Here is a 23,747-nt window from a genome sequence, read left to right as displayed (position 1 = left end):
TTGAGAAGCCGGGACTAAAAGCCTGCTTCCCCTGGACCCATTGCACAGCTCAGAAGCAGGATCTAGAGCCCTAGGAAGCATGGGTTGGCATGCACAAGGGCTACCGTTACTGTTTGTGATAGGGTCTCACTATGTAGTTTGGGCTGACCTCGAACTCATGGCAATTCTCCTGCCTCAGCCTCCTGAGAAATGGGACTACAGGCATGCCCTACAATACCTGGTTCCTATCACTTTAGAAAGCTGCTCTATATGCTACTCTGGGGCTAAATAATCAGCCTCATGCATCCAAAGACAGTTTCAGGCCAAATCTGTCAGAAAAGAAACTTGGTTTTTGTTATTTATTTATTTATTTATTTATTTTGGTCTTTTTGAGACAGGGTCTTGGCATGCAGCTCAGGCTGGCCTTGAGCTCAGTTTGTAGCCCAGGCTGGTCTCCAACTCACAGCGATCCTCCTGCTTCAGCCTCCAAAGTGCTGGGATTACAGCCATGTACTGCCACGCCCGGTTGGAAAAGAAACTTTTATTTAAACTTTTTTTCACAATTTGTTCAGGATAATTCGAAGGGGGAGCACGGCATTCTTTAATGTTGAGTAGGGCAAGGAGTAAGAGAAAGGCTCGTTTCTCAGTGACAGACTTTTGCAACTGAAGATCCAGATAACATTTACAAAAGTGGGAAGAGATCTTCTTTTCCACTTGTACAAGGAAGAAAAGGGTTTGCTTAACCTTCCAGTGCAAATGAGGTTCGTTCACCCTTCTCCACTTCCGGTGGGGCTGGCCCTCCAAGGGAAGGAGTGCTTTTCCCTCCGGAATCTCCTCCCTGACCTCTGTGACCACCGAGCCTGCACCGCAGGGAAGCTGAAGAATGTCCGCTGTGCACCTTTGCTCTAAGTCCGCTCCTCAGAGGCCTCGGTAACTACTGGGCTGTTTCCTGCCCGGCCACAAAGCAGATCTGGGCTTGTGCGGGGAACCCGCTGCCTCTTCCGCCTCTTTCCATCACTTCGGACACAAGCTTCCCAGCTCCCCAAACAGAAGCGCGTCCCAAGCCTTGGCCCACACCTGTGAACTTCGCTCCTCAATGGAGTGCTAGAGGCCCCTCTAAGCAGAACTGGACCGTGTCCAGGCGCTCTCTGCAGGTTCCTCAAACATTAACCCGGCAGATGTTTTTGCAAGAGGTTCATGTTTGGCTTTCCAGTTGGTTCTCCAGGCTCCAAGGGGCGAGTCTGAGGGTGGATCCTCAGAGTCCACGCCACCCCCACAGTCCTCTGTCCCTCCTCCCCGGGGAGGCAGGGGAAGGAAGCCCCTTGTGTGCAAGTGCTGACCGCCACCGACTCCCGCAAAGAAAGCCATGAGCCCCGCCCTCCTAAACTTCGAGGCGTCCACGAACCCTCCTCCTAGTGGAGTTTTGGAAGGGTTTTTTCCTTCCACGCTGCCTCACCAGAACTGGCTTGGGGCATCTTTTCTCTACAATAAGAAACGACTGCTTCTCTGATCAGCTGCAGGGAAGGGCCCGCTAACCCGGGAGGAAGGAAACCTGGCCACCGCAGACCCTCCCTGCCGGGAGACCAGCGCGTGCGCCAGGCGCTCCAAGGAACTGGCGAGGCGGCGCCGTTAGAGGGCAGCACGCGCCTGCCTCATGGAGAGCGGGCTCCCAGACACCCCTTCAATTACAGGATGTCTCTAACTGCAAAGGCACTGGGGCTCCAGCGTCTGCAGAAAAACAAGCTGGAGAGACCCAGGGAGGTGGAGAGGAGGCACGCCTCCGATGGAAGCGCTGCTCCCAGGAAGGCTGGGCTGGCAGCCCTCGCCTCCTCGTGCCGAGAGCCCGCACCCTGACGGGGCACCCCGTAGAGCGCCGAGCAGGGACCCAGGGAGCGGGGCGGGGAGCCCGGGCACCCAGCCCTGGGCGCACTGCGCTCCGGGCCTCCTGGAACGCCGGGACAAAGGCGCTTACTGGTGCTGCCCGCAGCTGGGGGCACGCTAGGCTTTACAAGGAAAGACGAAATCCGATCCTGGCAATCGAGATAGAGCGTCCGCGCCCGCCTTTGAGGTGACCCAGTTCTGAGACCAGCGCTTGGCTCAGGACGCTCTTGTAGGTAAGAACGAGGCTTCCTCCCTGCCTGGGCAGCCCCACGCTATGAGGGCCCTCGGGCAACGGGCATGGGCCTCTGCCGGCCCTCTGACCCAGGCGCCTTTGTGCTCCTCCCAAGGGAGGAGGCTCAGGGCGCAGAAGGGGCCTGGGGCTCTGGACCGCCCGCCTCGGGGTGGGTCACCCAGGCGGGGAGCGGGGTCTGGGCGGTCTCCTCCGTTCGCTTCTCTGGAGCTGCTCGACAGTCTTCGCGGCCCCACCTGATGGGAGAGACTTCTCGTGGCAGGCTTTGCCCACTCCCCAAAGGCCTCACAGATGAAAGCACCAAGCTGAAGGTGACAGGTGACCGAACCGCAGCTCTGGAGTCTGGGCGCAAACTCCCAAGCCCAGGGTTAGATCAGGCTGGGTCCTCAGCTCTTTCTGCAGGCCCTCCCCCGCTTGATAGGCGGTCCCTCCGCCCACCCGCCCTGACCCGTACAAGACAGGTGAGGTTCAGACGCCCTCAGTCCCCGCACAAAGCTGTCACTCAGTCTGTCGCCATGCTTGACCTTTCTTTAGGAGGTCATTATTGTTTGTCGAGCATCACTCAGAAATATTTCATTTTCACCACCACCACCCACCCCCCTCCCCGCCCCGCGGCGCTGCGGGTCTTCCGAGTGCTCCCGATTCTGTGCCCTTCCTTCTCAGCAGATGACCCTGGGATTCTTCTTCCCTCCACATTCAGTTCAGTGGTTTCAGCTGAAAAGGAACTCGGCAGCCTGTAAATTGGGAGCAAGGTAATTGTAGACATGGCTCTCACCATCCAGGACAGAGAGGCTTGGAGGGAATGGGGAACTTCACCTCTGGGGGCGGGTTCTGCTTTCCAACTGCCTTGTTGAACTTCCCAAGGACAGAACTGAACTTCCCAAGCAGACTGAACTTCCCAAGGACAGCAGTCGAAAAGCTGGAGGAAACGTAAACGGATCCAAATTTTTCCATTTTCAGTGTTAAATATTGAGAAGTGATATTGGCTGCTGATATGGGAAGTCATGAAGATGGATCACCCCAACCATCTTGGCATTTGAAACAAACTTACTGTTTACTGTGATTCAAAAATCAAGTTGACACTTGCAGGTTACACAAAATTCTCCCTATAAATTATAAATAAAAGAATTAAGTGGGTCAAAAATTATGTTGTATGAATAGTTGTAGGGTTTTTTTGGTAGACTAATTCCGACTTGATAGAGAAGACAGCTCTGTTATTTTCCTCTGGAACCCCTATTTTCTGTCTCATGGTTGTACAATTCCAATACGGAGACTGCAGGCATCCCCTGCCCCTGCCCTGGGCCGTGAAGGAAAAGCCACCCAACGGTACTCCACTCCTCAATGTCCATGTTAAACATGCACTACATGGTCTCCTGACCTGCTAGGTCTTTTGTCCCATTCACCCAAGAGGACTTATTCTTCACTGCTGTTGTTTTGGACACATTCTCCACCTCCCTGAGCCCACGTCCTCACCTCTAAGATGATAGCAGTATCAGAGTACCTACTTCCTAGTGTTATTGCAGGGATTAGATAAAACAGTTCAGACAAGGCATGAGTACCATGCCCTCAGCCATCAGTAAGTGTCTGGTTTAAGTTAGTTATTACCATTGTTTGCTGCTAGTATGGACCCAAAGAGGTTGACAGGCATCTTGTTCAACTACATATCCAACACTTGAGTCTCTTTTCTTTTTTTTTTTTTTTTGGTTTTTGGTTTTTCTCCGGTACCGGGAACTGAACTCACGACCTTGCGCTTGCCAGGCAGGCGCTTTGCCGCTGAGCTAAATCCCCAGCCCCCGAGTCTCTTTTCAAACATGCCACCAAGCACTCAAACTCTTCCAATGAAAAGGACCGTGATTCCCCACGAAGCAGCCCAGTCCATCTTCAGCCAGCTGTTCCTGCAGCAAAGTGCATCCTTGTGTTGAGATGAATCCCAGCTCCGGGGACCTTGGTCCAGTTCCTTAGAGCCAGGGTTCTGACTTGGTCAAAATTTGAGTATAGTTATCACATCCTTTTTTGTTCCTCACTGGCCATCCCTACTTCTGCCCACCTGAGCTGGTGGCCCTTGACACATGACAAATGTGGGTGGTGGCTGTTTCCCTGTAGGTGTGGTGCCTGATCAGCCCAGCTTATTCCAGACCTTGTGTTTCTCTAGTAGCCCAACCTCAAACAGGCTGGGTATCAGGGGTGTCAAAACAGCTGGTGGCTCCTTTATATCCTTTTGGCTAAAACCCTTTTGAGGCTTTCTCATCGCAACTCCAAGGGCCCTTCCTGGACTTGTGCAATTCATTTTTTCCACCCAAGTGAAGAAAGTGACATATTTGCTTATTAAACTCAGCCCATTTCTTTGTCTTCCAAGATGTTTTTTGGCTCTTGCTTCTGGCACTCTAAATGTGTGTTAGTGTCTCAGCATGGAATAGCCAACAGATTTGGTAAAGGGCGACCTTTATGACTTTGTGTGGGTGACATACGATGAAAGTGTTGGACAAGACATGACCAGGAAACCCCCCCTCCTGGGGGGCCCAGCTCTGATAGTCAGGCCCCTCCTCATCAGCTTCCTCTCCAGGCTGCCTCACCTCCCTGCCCACAACCTCTGAATAATCTTCTGCCTGGTTTAGGCCTTGCAGTCAGTGGCCAAGAGGAAGTGGAAGCCTTTGAGGAAGGAGAGGGAAGTAAGTACTCCTGGGGGTGGGGGGCTGGAACAGAGAGGGGAGAGGACCAAAAAAAACATATGTATATATATATATATATACATATATATATATATGTATATATATATATGTATGTATATATATATATATATATATATGTAAAAAGTGAGCAAAGCAGGGACCACAGGAAGGAAAAAACAAAACATAAGTAATTAAATAACTTAAAAAGAGAGGTGAGAGAAAGTGTTAGAGGAAGTAGATAAGGATTATGGTAAGATTTTTTTTAATGGATGGCAGAAAAAAGTATAACAAGGAGGGCAAGGTGAAAAAAAATCAGGGGCTGGGGATGTGGCTCAGTGGTAGAGCTTGCCGTGTATACGCAAGCCCCTGGGTTCGATCCCCATCACCAAAGAAAGAAAGAAAACAAAAAACAGGACACCATGGCAACAGGGGACAGCAAAGGACCATCAGATTGAGAAGTCCCCCAGGCCACCCCTATGGCCCAGCAGTTGTCAGTTCTTAGGTTTCATGTGTGTCACCAGACCAAATGACGGTGACCTCATTCAGACAGAGGGAAGAGCTTCCCAACCCAGACAAATTTTGATTCTAAAAATGTTCAATCACAGAAGGATGTTTTCACTTCCTGAAAACCCTGAGGCCTAGGAAATATATACACCAGGGTTTGTCGAATACACCTGCCTTCCACAGGCCAGCTGGATCTAAAATAAACCTTGAAAACAAACCATGATCCTACTACACTTTGGAGCTCTGGACTCTAACTCAGCAGAAAGCTATCATTTCTTCTGGTCAGAGCTCTCTTAATATTTGGGGCGTGTGAAGATGTTCAGGGATTGGACAGAAGGCTCCTGGATGTACAGCTGCGTGTGTTCCATGAACCAGCTGCTGTGGTTGGAATGTGTGCCCCAAAAGTCTGTGTTAGGAGGTGTTTGGAGATAGGGCCTTTGGGAAGTAGTCAGGATTAGGAAAGGTCATGAAGGTGGGACCCAGCAGCATTAGTAGCTTTATCATTAGAAGAATACAGACCGAGGCTAGCATACGTGCTCTGCCTGACCATGCAAGACCCTCCGCCCTGCTATGCTGCAGCAGGAAAGTTATCACCCGGATATTGTACTTCTCGGCCTCCAAAGTGGCGAGCTATACCCATCTCTAGCCTTTATCAGTCACCCAGCCTGTATATTAGTGAGTAAAACCCAACCAAGACAGACACCAGTCCTGATCTTCAGAAGGAAGCTGTAGTCAAGTTCTCCATCTCTGAAGATTTAATTCAATCCATATCTCTGGACTTCTTACTATGTAGCCTGTTTAAAGAAGCACTTACAGTATGATCCACTTTAGCAGAATTAATTTCATTAAATACCCTGACTGATACACCAAGGCATATCATAAAATGTCACAACACAAGGACAAATTGAGAAAGCTAGAACTTCCAAAGAGGAAGGAAACTAGGTCCCATACAGAAGAAGAAGAATGAACATGACATTGACTTCAAGGACAACCCTGGATGCTAGAAGAAAATAATCAGCACCTTCGAAGTTTTAAAGAAATCGAATAAAGGGACTGGGGGTACAAATCAGTGGTGGACCACTTGTCTAGCACACACAGGGTCATGGACTCAAGCCCTAGCAATGCGAAATAGATACATAAATAAATAACCTTAAATTATACCCTCAACCAAACTATTGATCAAGAATGAAGGCAAGTAAAAGAATTTTTAGATATGCAAGGATTATGAAAGTATCTTCTATTCACCCTTTCCTAGGCGCTAATAGTTGATGTGTTTCAGGACAAGAAAGGAAGAAAAGTAATGAAAAAAGAAGGATGTAGCAGCTGGGAACCAAAGAGCTGAGTCAACAAGGCGGGAAAGACGGTGACAGCTATGTGGCGGCCTGAGAACAGATAGATTACCTGTGAGGTGGAAGGAGCCGGGGAAATAATCAGACTTGACAGAGTAGAGGGTACAGCAAATCTGGTGACAAAGTGAGAGTCAAAAGAAAAATTCAGCCTCTACTTGAAAGGCTGAAGCAGAAGGCTGGGCAGTGTGGCAAGACTCCATCTCTTTAAATAAAAAGGGATTGGAGACGTAGCTCCATGGTAGAGCACTTGTCTCGCATGTGCAAGACTATGTGTTTAGTCCTGGTATGGGAAAAAATAAGGAACAAAATAAAAGCACTATAGATCAATGGAACTGAGTGGAGAGCCGAGAAATAGACCCACACAATTGTAATCAGCTAGGCTTTGACAAGGGAAGAAGAAGAATCTTATTTTTATTTTTTTAAAAGCAGGGTATCACTACTGAACTTGCAACCCTCCCACTCAGCTTCCCAAGTAGCCAGCATAATAGGCATTGGCCACCATCCCCAGCAAAGATAGTCTTTCAACAAACAGTGCTGGAACAACTAGACATTTAAACAACAACAACAAAATCAATCTAGACACAGACTTTACACCCTTCACAAAAACTAACTCAAAATGGGTCACTTGAAACTATAAAACTCTGAAAAGATAACTTAGGAAAACATCTAGATCCGTGGTGGCAAAGCTATGGCACACGTGTTACAGTGTTTTTCTACGACCAAAGATGTTGCTATAAAATTGTTTATTGTAAACTAAAACCTCAGTATTCAATTTTAGTGTTAATTGCAGTGTTGGCACTTTGATGAATAACTGAGTTTGGGGTTGTAATTTGGCACTAGGTCTCTGAAAGTTTCACCATCGTCAACCTAGATGATTTTAGGTATGGTGACAACTTTTTAGCCATGACACCAAAGCCACTATGAAGAAATAACTGATAAGGTGATATCATAAATTAAGACCTTCTCTGCCAAAGACACTGTCACAAGAATGAGAGGCCAAGCTACACACTGGGAGAAAATATTTGCAAAAGACATATCTGACAAAGGAAAGTTATCCGAAATATACAAAGAAATCTTTAAATTCAAGAATAAGAAAATAAACAACAACAAAAAACAATTAAACATGGGCAAAACTCAGAACAGACGCCTCACCAAAGAAGATTCCAGTGAGACAGATACATGCATATGAGAAGACGCCTGGCACCATTTGTCATTAGGGAATTGCAAATGAAAGGATGAGGCCACTGTCCATCTGCTAGAATGACTCAAAAGCAAAACTCTGACAACACCAGATGCTGGGAGGATGTAGGGGACACCCACTCATTGTTGGTAGGAATTCAAAATGATATGAATCTTTTCATAGACAATGTGGCAGTTTTTCTTACAAAGTAGACACAGTTTTACCATATGACCCAGCAGTCATTCTCCTTGATATTTACTCAAATGGATTAAAAATTTATGGCTACCCAAAACCCTGTACACAAATATTTATAGAGCTTTTATTCATAATTGCCAAACTTCTAAGCTATGAAGTTGTCTTTTTGGTAGGTGTATGGATAAATAAACTGTGGCACATCCAGGTTGTTGGAATATTACTGTGCGTGAGAAAGATAGGGACTGTCAAGCTCAGGCAGGAACCTTAAGTGCATACGGCTAAGTCAAAGAAGACAATGTGTAAGGTAATCACACTCTATCCTGTGTGATTCCACTGAAGCCATAGGGACAGGAAAAGATCGGTGGTTGCCAGGTTTTACAGGAGGGAAGGATGAATAGGTGGGACAGTGACACCTGTTCTGTTTTGTACTATAATGGTGGTTACGTGATCATCATCCCTTCGCACCACCCATACAATGTGCAACACCAAGAGTGAACTCTAATATAAACTCTGGACTTTGGGAGGTAGTGACGCATTAGTGTAGGTTCACTGGTTGTAGCAAATGGACCCCGCTGGTGCAGGATGTTGCTGGCGAGAGAGACTGGGGGTACATGGGAACAGTCTGTGCTTGCTGTTCCGTTTTGCTGTGACCCTGAAAGGGCTCTGAAAATAAAAGCTATTAAGAAGAACAGCACTCTGGCAGTCTGGTCTATCACCATAGCTCTGCTCCTCCCCTTTCCAGAGCTACTCAGTGATGCCCACGTCCTCTCCTGGCTCTCAGTGTGTGACTTACCACAGACACTTCTCTCGGGATAAAAACAGAGTGAAACACATGCGCTCTTCCCTAAGGATCCTGGGAGTGGGTGGGGGAGCAAGAAGCAAATGGATCGCTGTGGCCCATGCCACTCCCTCGGCTCCTTTGACCCCTGTCTTGATCTTGGTCCCCTCCCCTAATTCCCACACACCCGCTTCCTTCCGCCACTCTCTCTGGACCATCTGCAGCAGGGCTCCAGGAGCACCGCTGTGGCAGCCAGGCTGGTGGTGATAGGCAGTCTCCTCCCAGCTGCTGCTCAGGCCTCACAACTGCTCAACCTCGGGCTTCCTCATCAAGTCATGTCACACCTCCGCTCCCACACAACAGGTGACCTTGCTTCTTATTAAGCAGGGAAAGCAGAGCTGGTCAGGCTAAGCCGGAACTGCCTGACTCACATTCACCCTGACCTTGCCTCCTATCCCCTGGTCCTTTGTGCTGACGCCACTGTGTCCTCCTCCTTCTAGCCTCTCCTCCCTGTTTTCTCATCCACCTCTCCATGTGTCCCCTTCTCATCACCATGATTCTCCCCATGTAAAACCAAAACTGTTATAAAGACAATAAAAATACAGTTGTCCCCCTTCTCAATAGATGTTCCAAGACCCCCAGTGAATGCCAGAAACTGTAGTATTAAATCCAACGTACACTATATTCCTATGCACACACACACTTGTGATAAAACTTCACTTATTAATTAGGTACAGCAAGAGATTAACAACTAATAATAAAACAACTATTACAACAACGTATTATAATAAAAATGCCAGTATTACTACTCTTGCACTCTGGGGCTATTGTTAAATAAAATAAAGGTTATTTGAACACAAGCACTGTAGTATTTCAATAGTCAATCTGAAAACCAAGATGTCTACTCAGCAACTACTATGCAGGTAGCATATACAGTGTGGATACACTGGATAAGGGGATCAATTTTGTCCCAGGTAGGATGGCATTAAACTGTCTGAGATTTCATTATGCTATGCAGAATGAGGTGCAATTTAAAACTTGTGAATTAGTTACTTCTGGAATTTTCTACTTAATATGTTCGGGCCACAGCTGAACACTGGTAAGTGAAATGGCAAAAAGCAAAACCTTAAATAAGAAGGAAATACTGTGTCTCCCACAAACAGCCTCAGGGACAGGGCTGTGACAGTTTCACTGGGCCTCAGAGAGCAAGCTTGAGCTGTGGAGGCATGGGCAGAGCAGCCACACGACAGGCGCAGCTGGCTTTGAAAAGTAAGCCGCTCTCATTCTGTTACTCTCCCTACCTTTCTCTGGCACTCATGACCTGCTTCCGCATGTGTGTCCTCTTTGACATAAACCCCATCAAACCTCCACCTAAACCTCTAAGCAAAACTGAGTGCACAAAAGCAAACAGATCGGATCCCAACCTCAATCTCACACGCATCCTCTGTCCCCTGCCCTCTGGCTCTGTTTGCCAGATGCCCTCTGAATAGCCTGTTATGGCTGTGTCTAGATGTCCATCCCCCCAAAGCCTCATGCAGTCACAGGGGCTTTTTCAGAGGTGGCTGGATCTAGAGGATGTGATACTGGGCTTGGTTCATGGTGTGATGCTAAGATCCAGGATCTAAGGTTAAGGGTGTGAGTATTACCCACCCTAAGTAGCCTGGATAAGATATAAGGGATAGAAAGAGTGGTGGTTGTCCCTTGTTTATTTTGCTACCTTCTTCCCACCATGAACTGTTTCTCTGCTGTGATGTCTGTCCGCCATCCACCCTGCCTTGGAGCCAGCAGATTATGTACTGAAATTTCTGCAAACTGTGAATTAAATAAACCTTTCCTCCCTTTACCTTTAGGTGTTGGGTATTTTGTCTCAGCAATGACAGAAAAGTAACTAAGACATAGCTTCACCCTGTATCTCTGTGGCTCATTTTCTGATCTCTGGATACGTCGTTTCCCCACTGACCAACTGCTGTTAAAGTCACCTGGTGCTGCTGACTTCCATTCTCATCTCGGTGACTCTGCATAGACTGACTCACCACTCTTCATTCCAGAACTGCACTGAACATCTCCCTGCACTTCCGCAATGCCCCGCCCTCCCCCAACAACTGCCCCTCTGAGCTCTCGAGGAGCTGGTTTCCTGCCACTGCCCTGACCTTCAGGTGCTTCCCTGGGGCCTCACTCTGGTTTTCAGTCTCACTCCACACCCTTGCTCTGGGTGATCTGATTGTCACACACTGCACACATACACTGTCACCCCAGTCATCAGTACCAAGGCTCCCTGAGCAGGACAGTGCCAGATACCCAGTCTAGGGAGTGATTTAAGCCTTGACAAAAGCCAAGCACTCTGAGGAATAAGGAGGGCTGCAAATACCCCTGCCCCATGCCGTGGGCTCCATTTGTCTCTTTCAGAGACTTCAAGAGCTTCAAGTGTTCAGTGGGAGATGGAGGCTCACAGGTGTGGTGAAAGAGGGCCCATCCCAGGATTAAATGAGTAGGGCCAGGGCTGCACGTGAGACCATACTAACGCCCAACACGATACTCAGCTGTCCTGGAGCATCTGGGCTGGCTTCAGTCACACAAGTGCAGTGTTTAGCTGTTTAATATGAGCTCACATCTGTTTTCAGACTTCCTTGGAGGAGGGAGGAGGCTGTTGAGTCATTTCACATGAAGAACCCACTGAACTGAACATTTGCTACTATTTAATTAGAACAAATACAAAACATAGTTGCTCTGTAGAATGGAAATTGCATGAAACGCAATAAGCATGAACAGAATGAGAGGCCAGGACCTGTGTTCTTGTCAACAGGCAGCACAGCCAAGGGACATCCTGACCAGCCCCACAGTGACCAGTGATGCCCTGGCCATCAGCGGGTCAGACACACACCTAGAAGCACTGGGTGAAGTCAGCTGTCCGGACTTAGCCACTGGGATGGACCAGAAAACAGTGTCACACTTCAAGCCACAGAGATGGAACGAAAAAGCGAGTCGTAGATATTGAGTGACTAATAACCAAATAATAAGGTTATACCCACTGTAAAAATGTCAACAAGCTGAAAGAATGTTAAGAGAGTGGAAAATTTGAGCCAGATGATGCAAAAAGAAAGAAATGGAGAACTTGGGAGGAATTCTGACGGTCTAGGGTCAAGATGGTGAGGCGCTCTGGTGCTGTGGTACCATGTGTAACAGGAGCAGTGCTACCCCTGTGCTCAGCTATGAAGATTAAAGACAGCTGGCATCCATAGCAGAGCAAGAGGCAACAGCCTGTGAGCATGAGAGGCCACAAGCTCAGGTGCTGGGACACTAGCGGGTGTCCATGCAGAGGCAGAAGGCGACTGTAGCAGTAGTGTCAACAGCAGCAGCAGCCATGGCCTGGCAAGAAGCTCTGTTCACATTTATTTATCCATGACACAATTCCTTTTTAAACATTGTCTATGATTTGATTCACAAATTTACATCCCAGCTCTGACCTCTCTTCCTGTCTCCAAAGGCGTATATGCAATTGTCTGAAACACCCCCATAGATATCAATAAGGGTTTCTAACTCAACTCAACCAAACTCTTAATCTTCTCAACAAACTTGATCCTCTTTCAGTTGACCTGGCTGCTCTTACCAGAGCCCCCATTGGTTCTCCCACTGACTGCTGCCCTGACCTCGGAGTCTGTTCACCCTTCTCTGCTCCCAAAATCCACTTCATCCAAGCCACCATCATGACCTTGGATGTCTGTCATGGCCTCTGAAGTTGTCTCCTTTCTTCCATTCCTACCCACAACCTCATAAGGTTCTCACTAAGTACCATCCCTTTGTTATTTTTTATTTTGAAATAGACTGGGCTTGAACTTTCGACTTTTCTGCCTCAGCTTCCCAGAGTGCTAGGATTGCAGATATATGCCTCAACATGCCCAGCTCAGAATAACCTTTGGAAAGCCTAAGTCTGATGGCTTCCAATGGCACCAGGATAAATCCTGGCCTTCATGGGCTCTTGAGGTCTGGCCTCAGCCAACTTCTCACTCTCCTTCCAGCACTTGAACCTGCAGAGAAAACGGCATATGTAGGGTCCATTCCAAGGAGCTCTCCTGCCTCTGCCAATACTCTGCAAAGAGAAATTAAGTTCTCTTTCCAGCTAAAATGTAACAGCTTGGCTTATCTCCTAAGAAGCCCAATGTCCGAGCCAAACTTGTAAAATCACTTGCCCACTTTAAAGTTCTTGAAAAGCAATCTGGACTCCCAGCCAGACTCCCTGCCCACACGTCCCCACCCGCGTCCCTCCGGCTCCCGCCTCCTCTGTCCACACCACAGCTGGGCCTGCCCCTTCGGAAGCCGAGCTCTCGAGGGCGGTGGATTTACGGTGCAAGGTTACTTGGCGTGTAAATCTGGGCCTCGGGAATCAAGGACTGTGACACTTTTACAGCCTCCTCCCTCTGTCCCTGCATGGATATGAAGCAACTGGAGGGAAGAACATCTGGTTTCACTTTTTTTATTCACTGCCACAGCTCCCATCTGACAAAGCCTGTGATCTTGCCAGAGTTCTGGTCCCTGGCTGAATGAATGAGCAGGGAGGAGCAGGCTGGACCAGAGGTCTTGAGTTTCCTGTCTCCTTGCGGTGTGAGGAAGCCACTGAGAATGAAAGGGCTCTGCTATCTTTTGACATGGAGCACTTTCTGGAGGCCAGGCCTGGGTGGTCACCTCAGGGTCTCTCCCTCAACAGGCACTGAGGCTACCGGACTCGTGTGCAAGGGATAGTGGGACTTGTAGTCCCTGGGCAAGATGTCCAATAAGAGCAGAGGATGGGACACCTGGGCATTCTGGCCACACATCCATGTAGTCTGGACAGCGCTCGGGACAGTCACAAGCATCAGCTCCCATCAGGAAAGTGCACATGAACACGCCCATCCCTGCTACTCTAGACAAAGACAAGAAGGGGCCCCAGTCACATGTCTTTCAGGTCTGGCACGCTTCATGACAAGGGGTTTTCTTTTCATCTGAGCAGTGGAGCCAGTTCAGAAAACCACCTCCCTCCTCTGCTGTCCTGCCAGTAGCCAGTGGGCTTGATGGGACAATCAGAAACAGGGTGCCCAGCAGAGTGGTCCCTGTAGTGGCCAGAGCCTTGGCTTTCCCTGTCCCTTATTACTGCCTGCCCAAGGCTCTGTTCAGACTCCCTGAGGAGAAGGCAACCCTTCGCCATCTGACCCCCAAACTATGCAATGGCTTCAAAGTGCCCAGAAAGGAAGAAGACAAAGCAAAGTCTACGCAGCCCAGCATGGTGGTCACGAGGGTAGGTACAGCCCCACAGCCAGACCTGCTCACACTGAGGACTCCAAACTGCTTTCTTACCAGGTCTCTCAACGTAGGCTCTGAGCCTTTCCCCATCAAAACCCCCCAGAAGGCCTCACAGCCAAGTCAATAAGCTCCTATCAGCCGCCATGGTGGTGCACACCTGTAATCCCAGCACCGAGGGAGGGTGAAGCAGAAGGATGGGCAAGCTCAAGTCCTACCTGGGCAATGTAGTGAGACCCTATCAAAATAAAAAAATAAAATAAGTGAAATAGACTGGGGATATAGCTCAGTGGCACAGTGCCCCTAAGCTTGATCCTAAAAAAATGAATTAGTTAATAGTTAAAATGAGCTCTTCTCTACAAATTTGTTTTTATGGCCCTATCTCACTACCGTCCCACCCACTGGAGTGTTACTTGCTAATGTCAATAATGACCTTTTATTGAGCACTTACTAAATGCCATGAGCTGTATAAAGCATGTATAACCACTATCTCATTCAATCCTACACTGATTGATATGGTAGAGGCTACTATGCCCAGTTTCTGGAGGGTGAAACTGAGGCACAGAAGCGAAGGGCTTTACACCGCCATCTGCCATCAAACCTGTAACTAGGCAGGTAGCTCTTCTGGAGGCGACCTCATAGCCATGTGGCCAGGCAGACAGTTAAATCCATACCAACCTACTTCAAAAGACCCTCAACATTGACCAGCAGCATTAGTAAGTAGAGTCCTGGGGGTACTCTCAGCCACTCCCTGTACCAACCATCATCTCATTTGCAACCATAGATATAAAGCTTACAAACATCCCAGTCGCACAAGTACACCTGCCTATGTGAAAGGCCCATTTCACTATACAGAGATGTCTCTCAGAGCGACTTGGCTGTACTCAGCCTTCTGCAGGTTGCCTGCAGCTCAGACCGATTGCAAATGGTTTGCAAACCCCACCGATTCCAGCACTTTAATGGCTCTCAAGTCTGTGCCTGTTCTCACTGCTTTTGAGTCAGGTTGTAAGCCTCTTCCTTGCTCACCTATATCACAAGATAACTTTGTCTTTTAGAACTTCCACAAAAGGGTCTCTAAACTACAGCCACCGGTGCTTTGACCTGTCTCCCTTCAAATCATGGAGTCAACTTCTTTCACCTTGAATGGGACCTGGACTTAAGGGCTCTTCTGTCCCCCACAGACGTAGCTGAAGTGACCGTACAGGTCTCCTGAGCTCAGGTCACAGAACACATTGCCACTATCCCCTCTTCTCAGGGATGATTCATCCCTGGGACAGCCAGTTGCCGTGTCATGAAGACCCTGGAGCAGCTGTAATCAAATGCAGTGGGTTTGTCCATGTGAGCACAAAGCAGATCGGCAGAACCAAGGTATGGGTGTGAAGAAAGGTCTCTCACTGGCAGCGTGGGGATAATGCTCAATAAAGCATCTCCCTGGCCAGAGAAGAGTGGGGCTTCCATGAAGGGGGTGACCATGGACTCCAATGGGAAAGACCATTATCACAGCAGAGGGGGGTCCATTCCTGGGCAGGCTCAGGCCAAGGTCCTGTATCAAGTGCTCCAAAACTGGTGGAAACATGGTTCAAAACATTGAAAAAAAATATTGGGCAGGAATACATCTGAGTGGAGAATTTGGTATTATAAAGGGTAAAGTTGGCTTTAGGTCACATTAAAAGAGTGTGTCAGAGTGACTTGATGATTTTTAGCTGGTTCCTTATGTGTTTCTCTGGAGAGCCTTCTCTCAAACAAACAGAAACAAAAAAACAAACACTTTGATGGAACATTAACGGTCACTTAAAGACACAGCAGTTTGGGTGGTGGAGGCAGGAGAATCACAAGCTCAACTCCCACTTACACAACTTAGCAAGACCTGTCTCAAAATAAAAAAAAAAAAATAAGAAATTACTGTGAATGTAGCTCAGTGTGAAGGTCTTGCCTTCCAATCCTAATACCAATCAATGAATCAATCAGTTGGAAGCTGCTTCTCCCCTTTTCCTGCAGGCAGAGGTGAGTGCCCTGAAAACGACCTACTGAGTAAGTAACAGCCTGTGACAGGTTCATGCAGAGAACCAGTGATCCACCAACAGCAGTCACCACTGGGCAGCAAGACAGTGAGCCGCCTGGAAGTGAAAGAATCAGCTTCCTCACAGGAGCCCCCAAGAGTCCCTCAGCCGAAGCCTCCCAGCTCTGAAGCTTTGGAAATCCCAATAACCTCCCCTCCAAAAGTATATGCTGTTATTTAAGCCACTGTGCTTTGCAGTAATTTATTGTGTATGGACGATGACCAAAGTCTTATCCCCTCCTCACTTATCGCAGCTGAAGCCATGTTTTTAAAATTTAAAGTGTGACTATATCGTTCCCGTACTTGGAATTCTCTTTGGGCTCCTCGTCACCTCCAGAGCAGCAATGAAACTCATTCAGTCAGCCTCCAAAGCTCTTCAAGCTCTGGCCTCTGGCCTCTTCTCTCTCAGGAGCTCACTTCCCTCCAGCTGGCCAGAATCCACTTTCGAACTGGCGCCCTCTCTCAGAGGTCCGCCTTGACCACTGGATCCCGCTCCTGAGAGCCCTTCATACCTTTGGCAACACGCCATTGACATTTGCCGTCCATCAGTGACTCCAGACCAGGAAAGACTGTCTTTAGTATCTGTCTCCCCAGCCCCAGAATGGTCCTGAGCATCCTAGTGGGAGGCATGCTAGAAACAATCTCGTTGTAAGAGAGGATAAAATGCACAGAGAAAACTGTCCAAGTCTGTGATTAACAGCAATCACAGACTGAACCAAAGAGCAACGCTAGACCCGACACCTGAGTGCCACTTGAAACTGATGTGAACTTGGGTCAGTGTGAGGAGCATGGCCAAGAATGGCACGGATGGGTGGCTCTGAGAGCAGACAATCTTGGCACGTTGACTTTTAATCACAGGACATAGCTGGGACATTACTAAACTCAGGACCTTGAGATCACTTTTTTTTTTTTTTTTTTTTTTTTTTTGGTTTTTCTCCGGTACCGGGAACCGAACTCATGACCTTGCGCTTGCCAGGCAGGCGCTTTTGCCGCTGAGCTAAATCCCCAGCCCCGAGATCACTTTTTAAAAACACTTTGTAATGGTTGTTGATTTATTCTTTTACAATTGACATGTAACAAGTATCCATATTAATGGGATACTCTGTAATGATTCTGTATATATACACAGTGTGTAATGATCAAATCAGAGTAATTAGCATTTATCTTTCATTAAATATTTATCATTTCTTTGAATTCATTTCTACCAGTTCCTTGGAAACCACATAAACTGCTGTGGACTAGTCACTCTGCTCTGCTGTAGGACATCAGGACTTATTCTTCCTATCCCACTGTGTTTGGGTACCTATTATACAACTGCTTTTTATCCTCCCTTCCCCCACCCTTCCTAATCTCTACTACCGCTACTCTACTCTCTACTTCTTTGAAGTCAACTTCGTTAGGACGCACCTACGAGTCAGATCATATAGTATCTATCTTTCTATGCCTGGCTTATGTCACTTGATATGATCTCTGGTTCCATTCACACTGTCACAAATGTCGGGATTCCATCCTTGCTAATGGCTGAGTGATTATCCACTGTATATATGTACACTGTGTCTTCTTTTTTTTTTTTTTTTTTTTTTTTTGGTTTTTCTCCAGTACCGGGAACCGAACTCACGACCTTGCGCTTGCCAGGCAGGCGCTTTGCCGTTGAGCTAAATCCCCAGCCCCTACACTGTGTCTTCTCCATCCATTCATTTGTGGATGAGACCTCTTATCAAATAAAAGTACCTGTGAGAGCAGATGCCTGTGGAGTCCCCTGGAAACATGCTCAGATTGGCAGTTGTTTCACCAAGGTGAGAGGCTTGAAAAAATTCTAAGGGCCACGAAGCTGCCGCTGCCCAGGTAGGTGTGTGGCCTCCTCCCGGCCCAGCTCCTCACCTGGCCCTTCCTCTTACTCCTTATGTCCTTTCCACCTTCCAGTTTTTGCAAGACCCCAGCCATGCAGTCTTAGCTTTAGTATCCCAAACTTAGGACCTCATTTCTGCCTGCTCTCCTGCACAAGACAGGCTGCAGAGGGAATGTGAGCCTGGCACAGGAATCCCCGATAGTGACCACCAAGAAAGTACACAAAGCTCTCTCCTCACACCGAAACATTTGTCCACTGGGCGTGGGTGGTAGACACAAGATGGTGAGGACTCCTTTTTGCTTCAGCTCTTTTTCTGCAGTGAGTACTTACTTATAGGGCTTGCATCAAACGGGGAAAAAATCTAAAATATCCTGGTTTCACTATCATGGTTTATTTTATTCTCAACTGTTTCCTTACTTGTCTTAAATTAATGAAATCTGAAAGATGCTGAGGGCTCAAACACCAATCGCTTGGGACTAAAGCACAAGTATTTTACTTGCACATGAGAGGGTGGCTTTTGTGCCCGAGGGTAGGAAAGGGAAGTGAGTGGGGTCATCTCTCTGGGCCAGGTTGGTCTCCTTCCGACTAGGATAAGTCTCCGGAGAAGATCGGAGGAGAACTTAGCTAATCACTCCTAGCCAGCAGGGCGGAATCTTAGCACCTCGCAAGCACAATGTTTGTTCTTGTATTCTGGTAATGCATGCGGGAACAGCATCTAATTGTAGGCTTCTCTACCAGACAGAGGGAGGGAGAGAGAGAGAGAGAGAACACGGAAGAAGGGAGGGAGGGAGACGGAGAGAAAGATAAAGAGTGACAGCAAGAGACAGGGGCAGAGACAGAGACAGAGGAGGACCAGATATATTATTTGACAGTTTTCCTGGTGTAAATACTTTACCATAGCTGGTCAGCTAGCAAAATTAACATTTCAGAATCAACTAAGGCCTGGGCTGTAGCTCAGTGCTTTAGCACTAGCCTGGAGTGTTCCAGGCCCTGGATTCAATCCCTAGCACTGCAAAATACAAACAAAAACCCTGACAAGCCAGCTAAAGGCATTACCAAAAAACACTTCCTCATTGTCCCCATTTTTAGGGTGTTGTCATCTGAATTCCCAGCACTATAGAAAATAAAGACTAGCACCTCCTCCATAAACAATGGCTGGCTTTTTTTCCCCCCTAGGAGAAATCTGAACTAGAATACCAAATTCTGGGTAAGAGTGAACATTTATGAAAAATAATCCATAATTACCCTGAACAAATCAGGCCATTATAGGAGAAAGGTGTTAATTCCAAGGCCAATTCTGCTTCCCAGCGTGCTGCTGAGGGTGGGGGCTGGGCAGAGTTCCTCAATGGCCAGTTTTCTCCTTTATGCTCCATTCCCTCCAGCATGTAAAAAAGTGTTCTGTTCACAAGAAAGCTCAACCGTCCTAATGGGTGGAGAGCTGCCCTCACCCAGGGAATTAAGCAGGTTTACCTATGCAAGGGCGTTACAGCAAAGCCAGGGGTGAACTTGACCCAAACGAGGTAGCAGGACCCAAATAATTCCATCCATTGGACAGATGCAAATATCTTTTATCTAAATTGAGCTGCAGGGCAAAAGCTTGTGGAGGCTAACTTGGTTCCAATTCAAAGCTCAGTCACAAACCTGGACCTGTCCCAGGTAAAGTGGAAATTTCAGTGCTAGCCCAGGTATGAGACTATGCAGAAAGAGAGATAAGACATGTATGCTGCACCCCATCCCACACATACCCAACAATGCTAACACTTCTCATCCCAGGCAAGGGGCCAGAAAATAAGACAGAAGCTTCCAGAAAAAAATGAATGCAGCCAAGAGCCCTGCAGCCCAGATACTCAGCCCTACAAAAAATAGCTCTGTCTTCTAGCTCCTCCTTGTCGTGCAGAAGAGAAAAAATAAATAAGACAATGTTTTGCATGTGAATAAAAAACTGAATTATTTGATTGTATAGTTAAGGAGTCCTTATTACATACTAGTGACTGGGCAAAGTGCTAAAGGATACAAAAGTGAAAAGGACAGTTTGTGTCCCCATTCAGAAAGCCTCTCGTGGCACCTGGGCCTCTGAGTTCCTGGGTGGCGGGGCCCGGGGAGTCACTGGGTTCCTGTTGGTAAATGCATGTTCACAGTTCACACAGCTGAGCCAAGAGGTAGCAGAAGATGGAGGCAAAGCCAGGACTGAGGTGAACAGGCAGGATTGTTGGAGTCAAGCAAAATCCCAGGTAAGGAAAATAGCACCAGGAAGGAGGCAAAAGGATTGTGCCACGACCACCAAGACCGAGACAAGTGGAGTTAAGAGAGAATTCAGCTCTTGGAAGATCCCTCAAGTAGTAGAACAGGAGTCTTTGTCCTGTGCTAGGTGGTGAGGGGGTGGTTACAGCCACTATGTCTGCTCTGAGATTCTCAAGGCTCCCACAGTCAGTGGTCGAGCCAATATAAAACACTACCAACAGCGCACTGTTTGGTGGGCCACTAAGAGAAGTCAACCTACCACACGGTGATCCACCACTGATTTCACATGGATTCCAATGTCCGAAATGTGAAAAGAAGAAACAATGTATCTTAGTGTCAAGGAAATGCAATGATAGAGCATAGACAGTTGGAGAAGATATTTGTAGGAAGCATAGATGCTGAGAGTGAATTGCTAGAACAGATTGAATAATGGTTCACTTTTTTGGATATGCTTTTATAACACTGGGAATCCTGGAAGACTGTGGAGATGCCCAAGATGCAAGAAGAAGAAGGGAATTAAAGAGTGGTGACTGGCTTGGCTTTCTCTAAGATAAGATAATAAGACCTACTAGGAGATCTCAATCAGCCACTTAATGACCCTTATAAAATGGAACTATGGGCTTTCATCCCTCTATTCTGGTCTTTTCTCTAAAATCATATCCATCCACAGGGGAGAAATGCATTATAAGCACCTAGATGGTTGAACAGGGTATCAGGTATATTAAGGCTTAATGTGATTCCCTTTCCTCACACCATATCGACTCTGTGTTCTACTCCTAGTCTACTACTGTGTGTTAAAACACACACACACACACACACACACACACACACAGAGTCAGCTCTCCGCATCTATGGGTTTCACATCTATGGATTCAACCAAAGGCACATTAAAAATATCTTAAATAATAATTGTGTGTGTAACTGAATTTGCACATTTTCCTGGTCATTATTCTCCAAGTGATACAACTATTTATACTGTGTCAAGTATTATAAGTCATCTAGAGAAGATGTAAAGTATACAGGAAGAGGTGCATCAGTTCTAAGCAAATACTACACCATTTTATAGAAGGGCCTTGGAGCACCTGAAGATTTTGGTTAGCCACCAGGGTCAGGAATCCACCCCTTGTGCATGCCTGGGGGGACCTTTGTATTAAAAATCTGGCAAAAGTGAATAGTGATGCTGCTCAACACCTATAAACTAGGGCTTGGTGAATGAATGACTGACTGCAGGGGGAACGTGGGCAGCAAAAGGTTTAGATTTTATCAGTGGGAAAGTTGTGGCAGTACTATAGTGCAAGCTGAAAACAAAAGACCAAGAAAGACCCTTTGAGGATGAGTCTCTAAGACTCAAAGTGAAGACTGCAAGGAAGGAAGTTGCTGTGGGTTGCATGTGTCCCTGAAGTACATGTGTTGGAGTCTTCACCCCTGACGCAACAGTGTTGAGAGGTGGAGCCTAATGAGAGGTCTTCACATCTGCCCTTGGGAAAGAATTGGTGTTGTTTCCATGGGAGTGGGTTAGTCACCTGGGAGTGGGCTTGTTATGAAAGCAATCCTGTCCCATTCTCCTCTTGCCTCTCTTCCTCTGCTGCTTTCCACTTTCTATCTTGAAATGATGCAGCGAGAAGGCTCTCACCAGATGTAGGTCCCTCGACCTGCGACTACCCAGCCTGCAGAACTGTCAGAAATGTCTCTTCTTTATAAATGACCCAGCCTATTATAATAGCACAAAATGGACTAAGACAGATGACTTTTTGTTTGTTTGTTTGTTTTTGTTTTTTTTCTGGTACCAGGAATTGAACTCACAACCTTGTGCTTGCCAGGCAGGTGCTGTGCCACTGAGCTAAATCCCCAGCCCCAAGACAGACAACTTTTAACACAGACAACAATGGTACAAACCATAGCAGATCTAGAGAGGGTAATAGCTAGAAAGCCAGGGAGGGCCACTTCTTTCCTCCCCTGCCTCCCCTGGTCCCAGCACTATCAGCATAGACAGAATTCTCATGGGCCTGCTCCTTGGGGATCGGAGGGAGGGAGATTCTAAGACTTGCTCCTGTGGGCTGCAAGACCGTTGAGGACAGACTCTGTGTGCCCAAGCTATGTCCTTCCAAAGCAGGGCATGGTCCCTTGAGATCATCAGGCAGTATTCAGCCATCTGGTCAGAGCTGAGAGGGCTGGGGATGCTCCGCCTTGCCAGAGCCCTGTGTCTCTCCGATTGCCCCATGGCCCCCTTCCAGGGCATCAGCCAGTCTGCTGGGAGCTGCAGTGATGAGAGGACCCAGCTCACAAATAAGCCCCAGCCCTGAGCATGCAAAATAGCAGATCTCAGACACAGTCACAGCTGGAGAATGTGGCCTTCTGCTCTAAACTCAGAAGGCACCACTAGCAGATGGCAGAGGTGACTGCACTTGGCAGTGGAAAAGCCAGGTCAAGGTTGTGTCCCAAGAAGCTTCTTGGCCATCACCACGCTCCTTGTTTGTGCCACCTCCCCAGGACAGCCCCTGGTGGTGGCTGTGCAGAGGCTGCCAGGCGATAAGCACGGAGAATGTGGATCTGCTTCTCCTCAGCAGCTCTCTCCGAGGTCACCGGCCTCCAGAAATGGAAACATAACTGGCAGTTGGTGTCATGAAAGCAGGTGGCTGGCACTGACCTGGGGCAGCAGGGGTGAGGGATTATTTATGTGCACCAAAGAAATGAGCCCTGAAATGCTGTGTGGGGTGTACCTGTGTCACCTAGGAGTGCTGGGGTGAGAGCTCAGGAGCTGTATCTCCTGGGTGTCTCACACACGAACACACACACAAGCACACACATAACAGAGAGCCACTAGCTGCTGTGCACACACTCCACACACCTTCTTTTGTAGCATCTACAGTGCTGGCTCACTAGCGAGCCACCAACACACACGCGTGGAATGCAGAGTGAAGCTGGAAGGACCAAACGGGCTGGCCAGGGCACATTTAGGTACAGGGTCTGAGATTTAAGAAGTGGTTCCACAGAAGTGCTCAAGAGACAAAGACTTCAGATACTCAGGAGCCCACTGCAGACAGAGAATCCTTGCACCGAAGAAACCAGAAGGCCTAAGAGAAATTGGTGCAGCCTCATCATGTGTCAGTTTGTAGATGGGAATTCCCAATCAGTCATGAAAGGTTGATTACAGCTGGGAATTAGTAAAGACTAAGCAATTTAGAACAAAGGGAAGCACTCTGTGCACTTATTATTAAATGATCTTGTATGTATGTATACGTGTGTATACACTTTGTTTATATATTCACATATATGCATGTACACTCTGCGTGGTACAGATAGTGTCTGCCAATAATATATACATCAAGAAAAGAAAAACTTGTATAAATATTTTAATACTAAATTTATTAAGATATCATGAAATTAATACAAATTTCCTTTGGCCTGTATAATCAATCACAAGAGGTGCTCAAAGTAGTGGCTGCTACCTTCGATGTTTATTAGTACAGCAAACTGCTGAAGTGTGGACATTCTTTTGGTGGGCTCTGAATACAGTACATACATAGTATAAGCATAGTATA

At 47.4% G+C, this 23,747-nt stretch overlaps 2 long non-coding RNA genes across 3 annotated transcripts in view; one reads left to right on the top strand and one right to left on the bottom strand.

Annotated features, from left to right (window-relative positions):
• LOC106150136 overlaps positions 1-23,747 on the bottom strand; it is a 76,258-nt gene that overhangs the window by 49,143 nt on the left and 3,368 nt on the right. The gene's annotated exons all lie outside the window — the stretch shown is intronic.
• Positions 507-3,254, top strand: LOC102005913. Of its 2 annotated transcripts, none has more exons than XR_001236763.1 (3): positions 507-2,093; positions 2,777-2,862; positions 2,975-3,254. It is a non-coding gene; the product is annotated as an uncharacterized LOC102005913 (long non-coding RNA). The 2 variants fall into 2 exon arrangements; XR_263247.2 differs by having other exon boundaries at positions 512-2,093; positions 3,071-3,254.

The sequence above is a fragment of the Chinchilla lanigera genome, unplaced genomic scaffold (genome assembly GCF_000276665.1).
Source record: "Chinchilla lanigera isolate Chin_1 unplaced genomic scaffold, ChiLan1.0 scaffold00064, whole genome shotgun sequence".
NCBI lineage: Eukaryota > Metazoa > Chordata > Mammalia > Rodentia > Chinchillidae > Chinchilla > Chinchilla lanigera.
The sequence above is the reverse complement of the archived record's forward strand: the minus strand, read 5'-3'. Positions and strand labels throughout refer to the sequence as shown.